The sequence below is a fragment of the Octodon degus genome, unplaced genomic scaffold (genome assembly GCF_000260255.1).
Source record: "Octodon degus isolate 3935 unplaced genomic scaffold, OctDeg1.0 scaffold00068, whole genome shotgun sequence".
Classification (NCBI taxonomy): domain Eukaryota; kingdom Metazoa; phylum Chordata; class Mammalia; order Rodentia; family Octodontidae; genus Octodon; species Octodon degus.
The window spans coordinates 11655434-11666776 of record NW_004524644.1 but is presented as its reverse complement, the minus strand read 5'-3'; the positions used below and the strand labels follow the sequence as shown (position 1 = coordinate 11666776).

The window sequence follows — 11343 nt, the reverse complement described above, 5'->3', positions numbered from 1 at the left end:
CTGTCCTTAAGAGTGAACCTGTTGTGCCCCTCTGGCAAGATGTTCTGCTCCTGGACTAGCCTGGTGGTTCTGTCCCCTATACTTTCTACAGGTATTGCAGGTGAAGTTTTTCACCCCAGGCTTATATGCCAGGGCTGAGTTGAGTCTGGAGGGGACAAAGTGGAGTAAGGGTAGAGTCAGCTCTCCCGCACACTCACCGGTCCTGGACTGGGACTGGATCTGGAGGTTCCCAGAATGCAACAGAAATTCCTACTCTGTGGTGGGGTATTGCGGAGTGATGTGGGGCAACCCAAGAGGGTTTAAGAGGGTGTCACCCACACTGCTCCTGGGCTGGGAGCCATAGTTCCCGCTGGCACAGGGTAGCCGGAAGCTCTCCCACACATTCACTGGGCCTGGGCTTGGACTGGGTCAGAACGTGGCAGAAATTCCTACTCGGCGGGCAGGGTGGGGGACGTGCTGCAGAGTGGTGGGGTGCGTCCTTAATTCATGGAAGAGGGTCTCACCCACACTGTGCTTGGGCTGTGACCAGTGGGTCCTGCTGGTGCAGGGTAGGTGGAATTTCTCCCACACACTCACCCGGCCTGGGCTGGGACTGGGTCTCCAGCAATATTCTTATTTCTTAGCTATTTTTCAAAATTAGGGATAAATATATTTCACATATAATTCATTTTTTAAAAACTGAACTTTCAATGAAAACCTGCACTTTAGAGAAGTGTATTTTCTTCTTTTTCAGAAGAAAAGTATTTTTCACTTCTTTTTTCAGTATTTTCTCTATTTTATACAGTATTGTCTGTGTTTTCCTTCTGAATTTCATTTAGTAAAATATAAATTGTTTTTGTTTTTAGAAATCAAAGTTTATCAATGATCATTTTTAATATCATAAAAGTTCTCAACTCTTTTAGTCACTGCTACAGTACTTAACAATTTGGGACATTTAACTCTTTATGTGATTATATTTTGTACGGCTTAACAGATATTTTTAGATTTGCAACTTGTGTGTCACAAAAATCTTGTCAGATAAGCAGAGGAGATTTCTTACTATTTTTTTAAATCAAGAAGCTAGATTTTATCAAGGTGAAATTTAAGGCAACATCTACTATACATGATGAAGCAAAAAACAAAGAGAATAAATGTGGCAAAAATACAGGACCTTCCAAATTTTCAAAACCAATTTACTGGAATCGAAATCCTATCTGCATATGGTTTTCCCTAAATAATTTTTGTCATTTTATATTGTGCCAGAAGAGAACAACAACATAGAGTAAAAATGTGACATGTCAGTGAATATTGCCTAGGGCTACATTACTGAATTTAAGAAAATATTTTAGATGTAAATGCTTTCTTATAAGAGAACTTAATACTTTGGAAATACATATAAGAAAACAGTTGTTCTTGGTGAATGGAGTACAACTCCTGCCATTGGGGAGAATACAAAGGTGATAGTTGACTTTTCTTCTCCTGACATAGCTGAAGAGATGCACGCAGTCCACCTCTGATCCATGATCACAGGGGAAAGCATGAGACCCCTCTTTGAATTCGCAGGCTGTGACGTGCTCAGGACAAACCATGTGAGAGACTGGGGACCCAGTTTGTCATGCGCATCGTTCACTTGCAAGACAAATTTCCAGATCACCTGGCTGTTTCACCACCTACTGGGGATCTTCAGGCCTTTTCCAAGGAATCTAATAAAAGATTTGATACTGAAGAGGAATTGAAAAAGCGAGCTTACCAATGTGTTGTTTGGCTTCAGATTAAAGACCCAGATATTATACAAGCTTGGAAGCTTATCTGTGACATCTCCCGCCAAGAGTTTAATAAAATCTAGAAGGCATTGGACATCTCCTTAATAGAGAGAGGAGAATCCTTCTATCAAGACAGGAAGTCTGATGCTGTGAAAGAATCTGAAGGCAGAGGATTCATGCAAGTGGATGATGGTAGAAAGATTGTGTTTGTCCCGGGTTGTTCCTTACCACTGACTGTAGTAAAATCGGATGGTGGTTACACCTAAGATACATCTGATGTGGCTGCTCTTAAACAAAAACTATTTGAGGAAAAATCAGATAAGATTATCTATGTTGTAGATAGCAGACAAGCTATGGGCCTCCAAACAGTATTTGCTGCTGCCCAAATGGTACGATCCTAAAGTAACTCAAGTGGCTTATGCTGGATTTGGTGTGGTGCTAGGGGAAGACAAGAAGTTTAAAGCACGTTCAGGTGAAGCAGTGCACCTCATAGACCTTCTGAAGGTCTAAAAACGATCTATGGATAAACTGAAGGAAAAAGAGACAAAGTCCTAACTCCAGAGGAGTTGAAAGCTGCTCAGACATCGGTTGCTTATGGCTGTATCAAATATGCTAACCTTTCCCATAACCGGATGAATGACTATAGCTTCTCCTTTGACAAAATGCTGGATGATGGAGGGAACACAGCCGCTTCTCTGTTGTATGCATTCCCCAGAATCAGGTCCATTGCCCGCCTGGCTGGCAATGATGAAGAGATGCTCCGGAAAGCTGATCGGGAGACCAAGATCATTTTAGACCATGAAAAGGAGTAGAAGCTAGGCAGATGCATTTTATGTTTCCCTGAAATTTTGCAGAAGATTTTAGATGATTTATTCTTCCATATACTCTGTGATTATATTTATGAGTTGGCAACTACTCTCACAGAGTTCTATGATGACTGCTACTGTGTGGAGAAAGATCAGTAGACTGAAAAGTATCCAAGGTGAGCTTGTGGCCGACGTTGTCGTGTGAAGCAGTGGCTGCTGTTATGGCCAAAGAGCTGAACATCCTCAGAATCAAGGCCGTCCAAAGGATGTGATCCCTCTTAAGTTTTAGGGAAGGGTCTACAGGGTGTCCAGAATCTCACTAGTAGATCAGACTCGTAATGATCCACCTGTTTACAGCCTTCCAAGTGCTGGGATTATGGACAAGCACCACCACGCCCATTCTCAATTGCCTTCTCAGCATACCCTTGGGGTGAAGCCAGTACTGCAGGCTAGGGGGATTGGACCCCCGCAGGTGCTTTTAATCTACTGTGTTATTTGGCCAGCCCACCCTTCTTAAATTCTAACACTGTTTTAACACCGTGTTTTTACTGAAGTGACCATTAGCAGTGTTTGCTTTTCTACAGAGAAAAAAAGACCATGTGCAATAAAACTAGTAAAAATAATTTCTTTACCTTAAAAAAGAAAACAGTTGTTATTTGTATGTAAAATATTATTAAATATTAAATAAATACCTAACACTATTAAAGCTGTGTTTATAAAATTTAAGTTAAAATCAAGTATCCCATTGGTCTCATTTCTGCATTCCCCTGGAATTTCTGCAACAGCAGATGTCCAACTGCTTCTCCTGTCTTATAAATTTGGCATATTCTAGAAATAATGCAAGGTAAGATTGTATGAATTTCTTCTTAGGAATCATGTCAATTTTTTACTCAGGGACATTGCTTGATTTAACGGTGAAAAAATATATATAAATAGTCTTTTAGCGCATTTATGATTTTATTTTCTGTGTTTGTTCAAGTGACATTGTGGAAGAGGGTTTCTCTGGAATACATGGAAAATGATATCAGCTTCCCAAATGGGAGAAACAGAGATGGTCTTTTGTAGGATGGAGAGAATAAATTGAGGTGCACAGTGCTTGTGCGCAGCCAGAGACTGGTTGGAGAGAAATATGCATTAGTGTGCTGCTGCCTTATCCTGGACACCAATTCTAAATGTCATGCTTTATCTAAGGTCGTGTTATTGTGGATTTTCCAAGCAGATGGCCACTTCCAAACAAGGACAGGAGGTGAGCAACTTCATCTCTCTCATACTCACGTTTGTGTCTGTCAAAGGGGAATGATGAAGGTAAGTACTTTAGGTTGTAGTTGTGATGAGTAGATCGGAGCGCACACTCCCCAGCAAGATACAGTTCAACTATCGAGTCCTCAGGATATTTAGGTTTTACCCCTGTCCCCAAGCCTCGCTTATCCAATTTAGGCATACTGGAACAGATTTGGAGAAAAGTGCCACAGGTACGGAGAGAATTCCTAGAAGCGAGGGACGCCTCTGGGGCAGAATGTGAAGGGCAAGCAAGAGGGAAGTATGTCTTATGGGGAGCCAAAAAAAATCGGTTGGACAAGAGAAGTCATTCATCTGCTTTTTATCCAGGCTCCTCTCAATTTTGCTCTCCTGTCTTTGGTTCTAAAGATTCTGCTCTAGGCTTCTGCCAGCTCTCATAGCATTTTTGGCAACTGAAAATCAAATCTTTGTCTTCTGGCAATAGAACTTCCCCATTATCTATCTCTGAGACTTTGATAAAGTTTCCATTGCACTTCTCGTATATCTTGATACAGGAGAAAGCCACTGCCTATCGTGCGTTCAATCATCCTCTCCATAGTCGGTTTATCGTCAGCTTTGGCCTTTCATGTTTGAGAGCATTTGCTTTGTGAGCCTTAGGATATTTTAAAAATAAAAGGCAAATGGAGAGGAAGTAGCAGAGGAGAATATGCAAAAGTATAGCGATCCACTCTAACCTGCATATTCACAAGCAAGATACACTGCCTAACTATGATACAAGGCTTGGTCACACACATAACTTTTGAGTGGAAGAAAAACAAACTGCAAATTAATGTGCAAAATAAAGGGCAGATGGAAAACAACAAGGGTACTGAATGTGGGCTTTTCAGAATAGAATTGCAGAGATAGAGAACAAAAAGGAATCAATGATATGGAATATATATATATATATGGCATAGATTATTATATATCACAAGCATATACTAAAACATCAATTTTCACCCCCTCGGTCAGTGTTCTGCTCTCCTATTGCTGTCTGTTGTCCTAGTGCATTTCTATCTAAAGGCAATTGAAAACCTCCCATTACATTCTGAAGTCTATCATCAAGAGGCTGCATTCTGGTTTCAAAAGCCAGCCACTGGGTTAGAAAGAATAATTTCTAATAAGCTATTTTCTAAAATTACAAAGGAGAGCAAAGGAAAAGGCACCTTCTTCAATCATTCGTAGTATGTATCGATTCAGTAATTCAAAATTTTAAGCCCAAACATGGGTATGCATCAGTATTCCCACCACTCTGGGAGGCTGAGGCAAGAGGTTTTTTTAAGCTCAGTCCCAGGCTGGACAGTTTAGCCACTTAGTAAAGACCCTATTTCAAAGTTCAAAAATACAGCATAAAAAGTTCTGGGGACATGGTTCAATGCAAAAGCCTGTGGTAATGCAAAAAATAAATATGAAAAACCAGCATTAGAAATATAAATGTGATAACACTTATCAGGATAATATAGCAGTAGTTTTGGGTGGAAAATTAGATAATGGTGTAAGACATAATGTATTGGGTTCAGATTCAACATTGGAACAGATTCAATATAAAATATATACATGATAATATTAAGGGTTTGTTGAGCTAGGCTCCCGAGTCAGAACTGAAGGGTCCCAGGGACTGTGGCAAGCCTAGGGGTCTGAGATGGAATGGCGAGCAGTCTACGCCAGAAGCCTAGAAGAGCTGGAAACCAAAATCCTAAATCAAAGCTGAAGAGCTGAGCTCCTCTGGAGAAAAGCGGACACTGCTTCTTTTCCTTTTTATTCAATCCAGGATACAAACCTATTAGCTGGTGCCATGTGTGTCCAGATGGGTCATGCCCACTCAGTTTGTGATCTACAAGTGCTTCTTTTGTTCGTTTTTGTTTTTAATTGTATGTATTTGGTACAGGGTTTCACTATGCAGCTTGGACTCATAGTGATCCTCCTGTAATCCAGCGCTGGGATTACAGGCATGCACTGGTGTTTTGATGGCCAGCTTGGTGTGCCCAGGGTGAGGGTGGGACAGCACGCAGCACCCAGTCCTTGCACTTACCTAAGCAGGTGCTTAGACTTCTGAGTTAGCTCTGCAGCCCTGCAAGTGTTTCTTAAAGGCTTTGTATTTATTTGTTTTCTTAACTTAGCCTATAGTTAGTGTTCCTTGTACTTAACTCAGTCATGCCTGAGGACACAGAGAAAGAGACTAAATTTCATTTTGTATAGAATTAACATAATCACTCATGCCACATCCAGCAATACAAAATAGGGTAGCAAAAGGTGTGAAGGCATAGACAGTGTAAAGCTCAGAAGACAAAAATCAGAAAACATTATGCTCAGGATTCCTGAGCCTTATTATGTGGAACTGATCCTTAAGAAGAATGAAATGCACAAAATGCATTCTTGGAATAAATCTCTAGATATAGAAACTATTAATCAAATTATTAATTAATGCTTAGAGTATATATTACTTTTATTCACTTAGCTCCTATGTGCCTACCTATTAGTAACACCTAAAACATATTTTAGTTTGTATAGAACTATTTATGTGTATCTATAAGATATTGTATCCTCTAAAAATTATTTGTGGAATTATGTGTTCTAAGACAGTATAATCAATCATGATCACATAAGAAAGCCTCCCCGGTGGGTGTTCCTATTTCTGATCTCATGCTGTCCTCAATGTAAGCTCAGACAGGTATTTTAGGTACCTTCTGAAAACACCAGTGCCTTTGGAAGAAAAGAAAGGAATTTTGTTTTCTGACCTCTTGATGGCAAGAGTGGGTCATCATGTTCACCTGCACCAGGCTACAGAAGAAGAGGGTTACTTGAGGCCCTGCACAGAGCTGAGTACAGGTTCACCTGTCTGTGGCCCTGCACCATGCATGGATTCACCCAGAATTGAATGGGCTGTTAGGTAGTTCTTACTAAAGTAGACAATTAAAGATTAGCACAATTAATGACTTCACATCCACCTGTAGCTGCTCTCTATTTGAATCACTTACTCATGTCACTCCCTAAACACTTCTCCCTATGTGAACTGTTTACACCAACCTCATCATCAATAAAGAAGTATATTCATGAACTGTATTTTAATGACAAATAAATTGGGTCAAGACAAATAAGTCAAGCAACAAGCTCCAGTTGATTGGGCTATAAAAAGTTAAAATTAAGACATATGCCTTTTTGAACTCAAGTACAATAGTCCTGTCCCTATCATTACCAAGTTGCCATTGTTAGAATAATTAAAGACATGTCCAAGAAGTCCACTGTAGCATTAACTTTTATTCATTGGAAGAATGGTATGTGGCACCTTAAAATCCTCCGTGTAAAGTATTCTTTTAAAGGCCTTTAAAGCTTGAATCTCAAGAATACATTTTCAGAGATTTATGAAAAGAAAAAGAAAAGCATCTCATTTTGTGCCTACTCCATGTAGACATGGGGTCCTCATGGTGCTTCACTGCATCTCCACCCAAGCTTTGCCTCTCTCAGTGTACACAGGCCACCCCCACATTGTTGGGAAGGTGAATGCAGGGTCCCACATGCTGAGTCCACGCTCAAGACTGACAAGTTTATGATGCAAATGTGTCAGGAATGCATCAACAAGTAGTGCATTTTTCTACACTGTCTTAGTTACTCTGTTCTCCTTGCTGGGACAAATATCAGACACCCAAAAGGAAGGAAGCAATGGTTTATTTAGCTCACAGTTCCTGGAGGTTTCAGTCCATACTCAGCTGGCTCCAAGGCAGAACAGCACATGGCAGAGAGCAGCCTTTCATGACAGCAAAGAGCAGAGAGCAAAGGGAGAAGCAGCAGCTCTGGCAGCTAGCTGGCCTCTCTCTTCTCTCTTTCCACTGTACTGCAAATCACCCGCTCTAGGGCAGGTACAGCACCCACACCCACAATAATCAGCCACAAACTCCAGAAGCCACCCCATGACTGCAGAAGGCTTTGGGGGAACACCGAGACACAAACCATAACATACACTAATTGAAATGGTACCTGAAATATATTAATAGATTTTATTTTTGAAGCAATGACTTACACTCTGCTAGGAAGAAAGGCTAAGATACCACTGACTCCTCATCACTATAGACTGAATACTAGAGAATATGCATAAATATGTGAACAGCTTCAGCTTTGCTTTTAGAGGAATGAACAGTGGTATTCCTTTATTCTATTTGATTTTTTAAAATTTCATAATTTTTAAAATAAGTTTGTTATCTTACATGTTTTATTATTTTTACAACGAGTAAAAACAGTTTAGCATAATCAAATGTAAAATTCAACTGAAATTAATATTTTTCCCTTCCCTCTTTATTTTTTCTGTTGTTTTCCTATTAAAACTTGTATTTTGCTCATGCCTAATAGTAGTTGAGAAGTGCTCCAAAATATATGATATACTCACGTAGCTAAAATATGAAAAATTCTAGGTAAGAATAAAATTATGATTTCTGTTTGGTACCATGTTGATATTTTTAAAAATGTCTGATCATGATGACAAAGCAGATAAATTTCAAAATAAATTTTTATTCCTATAAGAATCTGCTGCAGTTGGACCATGGCATACTTTTGCTGATTTCAATTTCTAAAGAAACACAAAAGTAGGTATTTAATTTGAAAGTATTTCCTAAAATTGCACGAATTAAAGTCACTATGTTAAATAATTATATTGTAAAATTTCAAAGAGAAGGAGCTGCTTATGATCTGGCATAAAACCAACAAATTTCTCAGCTCACTAAGACTATAAATGACCAAGTGCTGATAGCTTTATAATCCTAACAATGGATGACAGATTCCCTTTGCTGTGATATCTGTATTTAAGTGGAAAAGAGAAAAAAGCTTCATAAAATTTAAGCAAACAATAGAACAAAAATGTAACAGAAACAGAAGACTCTACTAAAGCTGAACACAATAAAATTGAGAGTAAATCTGTGAAAGAAAGAGAATTATGAGATTTTAAGGTTGATACAGTAAATTAACATTGTACAGTCCCAGAGTTTTGGACTCTATTTTAATTGTACTGAATATTTTACTTCAGTGACTAGGTTTGACAAACTATGTAGGGTCACTTAAATAGATAATTGGGGTAATAAATTACACTATCTTCATTAAAAAGATAATTGAAAGAAGCTTTCAGGCACAGTCTACTGTCATCTGATGCTTTCATCAGTCCAGCTTTATATGACTTCCAGAATAAAATGAAAAACTTTAACAACACTTATTCTATAATTTATAATCTCTTCATAGATCTCAAAAAGTCTGGAAAAAGCAGTTTCTAAAATTTGTTTTATTTCTGTTACAGACCTTTTGAATTAGTTCTATTGGACAATTGAAATTTTGTGATTTTTGTAAAACATCTCCCCTACCACCCACACTTTCACCTACAAACCTCATCATGGTCATTCTATTCTCTCCAAGCTTTACTTTTTTAGAAATGATATAATGAGAAATTTTTCTTTAGATTATTTTCCTGGGAAAATAATTTCTGTGATAATATAATTTTGATATCTAATAGACACTTCAAGTTACAAATTTTCAAAATTGCATTTTCTCTCCACAATCCATTCCACATCCATTAACGGTGTGATTATCAATTGAGTTAGTACAAATAGAAACCTGGAAGGGATTCCTGGCACCTCCTGCACTGTAGGGACTTGTTCTCTTGGTGGCCCACAGGAGAAAAGAGTGAGAGGATTTAGAAAATAAAGACAAGAGATAATAGCTGAGGTCAGGCGGTGGTCCTTGCCCAATGGGCCAAAGATCCCCAGAAGGCAGTAGGAATGTTCATTTGGGCCTTTCCAAAGTTAGTGTCATGTGACACAAGGTTGCCTAATGATTGATAGCTGACATTGACCAGGTGAGATGCTTTTCTCAGGACTGAGGTAGCTCAGCTGCTTTAGGCCCTGTGGCTTTGCCCAGCCCCCTCACATTTGCCAGCTTCTTCTGTGCCTCCCTCCCAGGACTGCACAGAGTTAAGCACCAATGTCCTAGGTCTGACAATCAGTTCTACCTTCCTTCAAGGAGCATAACATGAAATGGCATCTGGAGGGCAGTGTCCTCAGATCTCGACAGCCTTGTCTCATAAACTCTTGGCTTACTTCCATGGCTATTTCATATGATAAATTTAAGCCCTAAAATACCCATATTTAAAAATGTTTTAATGTATTTTAGGGCTTTGTTATAGACTGTGCTTACGAATGTTTATTGGGTTAGGTCTCTCCTTGGAGCTGTCTCAAGGAGACTCCATCTCTTCTCTGTAAGCTACCAAGTTTTGTCCTTCTTTCACCCTTAAGAACTGGGCAATCTATTTCAGGCTTTGGAGCCTCTGGGCCCATAATAGCCCTCTTTTCACAATATCTCTGTCAAGCTGAGTTTGTTGCATTGTGTGGTTTCAGTTTCCCATTCATCCTTTTATCCCAAGTTCAGTGGGTAGCACCAGAACCCTTTAAATACATAGTGCTCCATCAGTGGATAAAATCAACATCTCTGATGCAACAAAACATGTTGTTGGCCCACATCTTATTTGGTATACTTTACACTTATAAGGATTTCCATATGTGCTTCACTGCACACCTCTGGATAGTTAGCAGTTTATTCTACCCTGATACAGTTCTCAAATAAGAGAAAGCAACGTTGATGTATGACTATTAGATGAGCTTTGGATTTCATTTGAATCACACTAACCTTATTCCAATGATTTCTTTTTCTGTTCTTGGCGCTAATCCAGAAAGATGGTACTTTTTGATACTATTGATAGGGAGTGACAGTTTTCTGAATTACCCTAAAAATTTCTTGAATAAGGCTGTAATATGATAAGGGAGAATGTTATAAATATGCATCACATTTTTATAACTTGAATATATTACCTCTCATTATTGTATTGTGACAGATTTTGTTATCATAGAGTATTTTACTTTTTTATTTCCTAACTCAGAGTGTATTCATTATTTATAGAAAGAAAAAAAATAAATCTTTTTCCTGTAGGCTATTTCCACAGAAAACATTCTTCATTCTTTTGGAAATAGAACTTAGTATTCAATCCTTGCTTTTCTTTCTTTCTTTGTTACTTTATAAATACTATTTATTTGTGCCCAGACATTTTAGATACACCACAGACTCCACAATGTGTACAGCAAGGATGCACTTCATTTCAAAGTGTTCATCTTATCTTTTTCATATTTGCAATTTAAGAATTTGTGTCTATGTAGCCATACACCACACACACATAGTCAGCAGAGCACATGGGTGTGAGGAGTCAAAAGACAGTATGTGTGAGCGAAGCCTGCACCAACCAAGAGCACTTGCTACCTGCTGCAGTCCATTCACAAACATCAGAGGAAACCCAGGAACTTCGCGCGTGTCAGAGCCGCATACCGTGGCAGTTCTAAGTTTCTCTTTGCAAAAGGCACAGCAAATGGCTTTACTATTTTCTTCTTCCATAAAGAAAAAGGCAAAACCAATGAGATACTTTATATTTATTTAGACACATATTTCCCACCGAGTGGCCTTGCAAGGATTTTAGTGTTTCTGTCTTAAGAGTA

The 11343-nt window shown here is 38.8% G+C and overlaps 1 pseudogene; it reads left to right on the top strand.

Annotated features, from left to right (window-relative positions):
* LOC101563134 overlaps positions 1-2820 on the top strand; it is a 124491-nt pseudogene extending 121671 nt beyond the window's left edge.
* The last annotated feature ends 8523 nt before the right edge of the window (positions 2821-11343 follow it).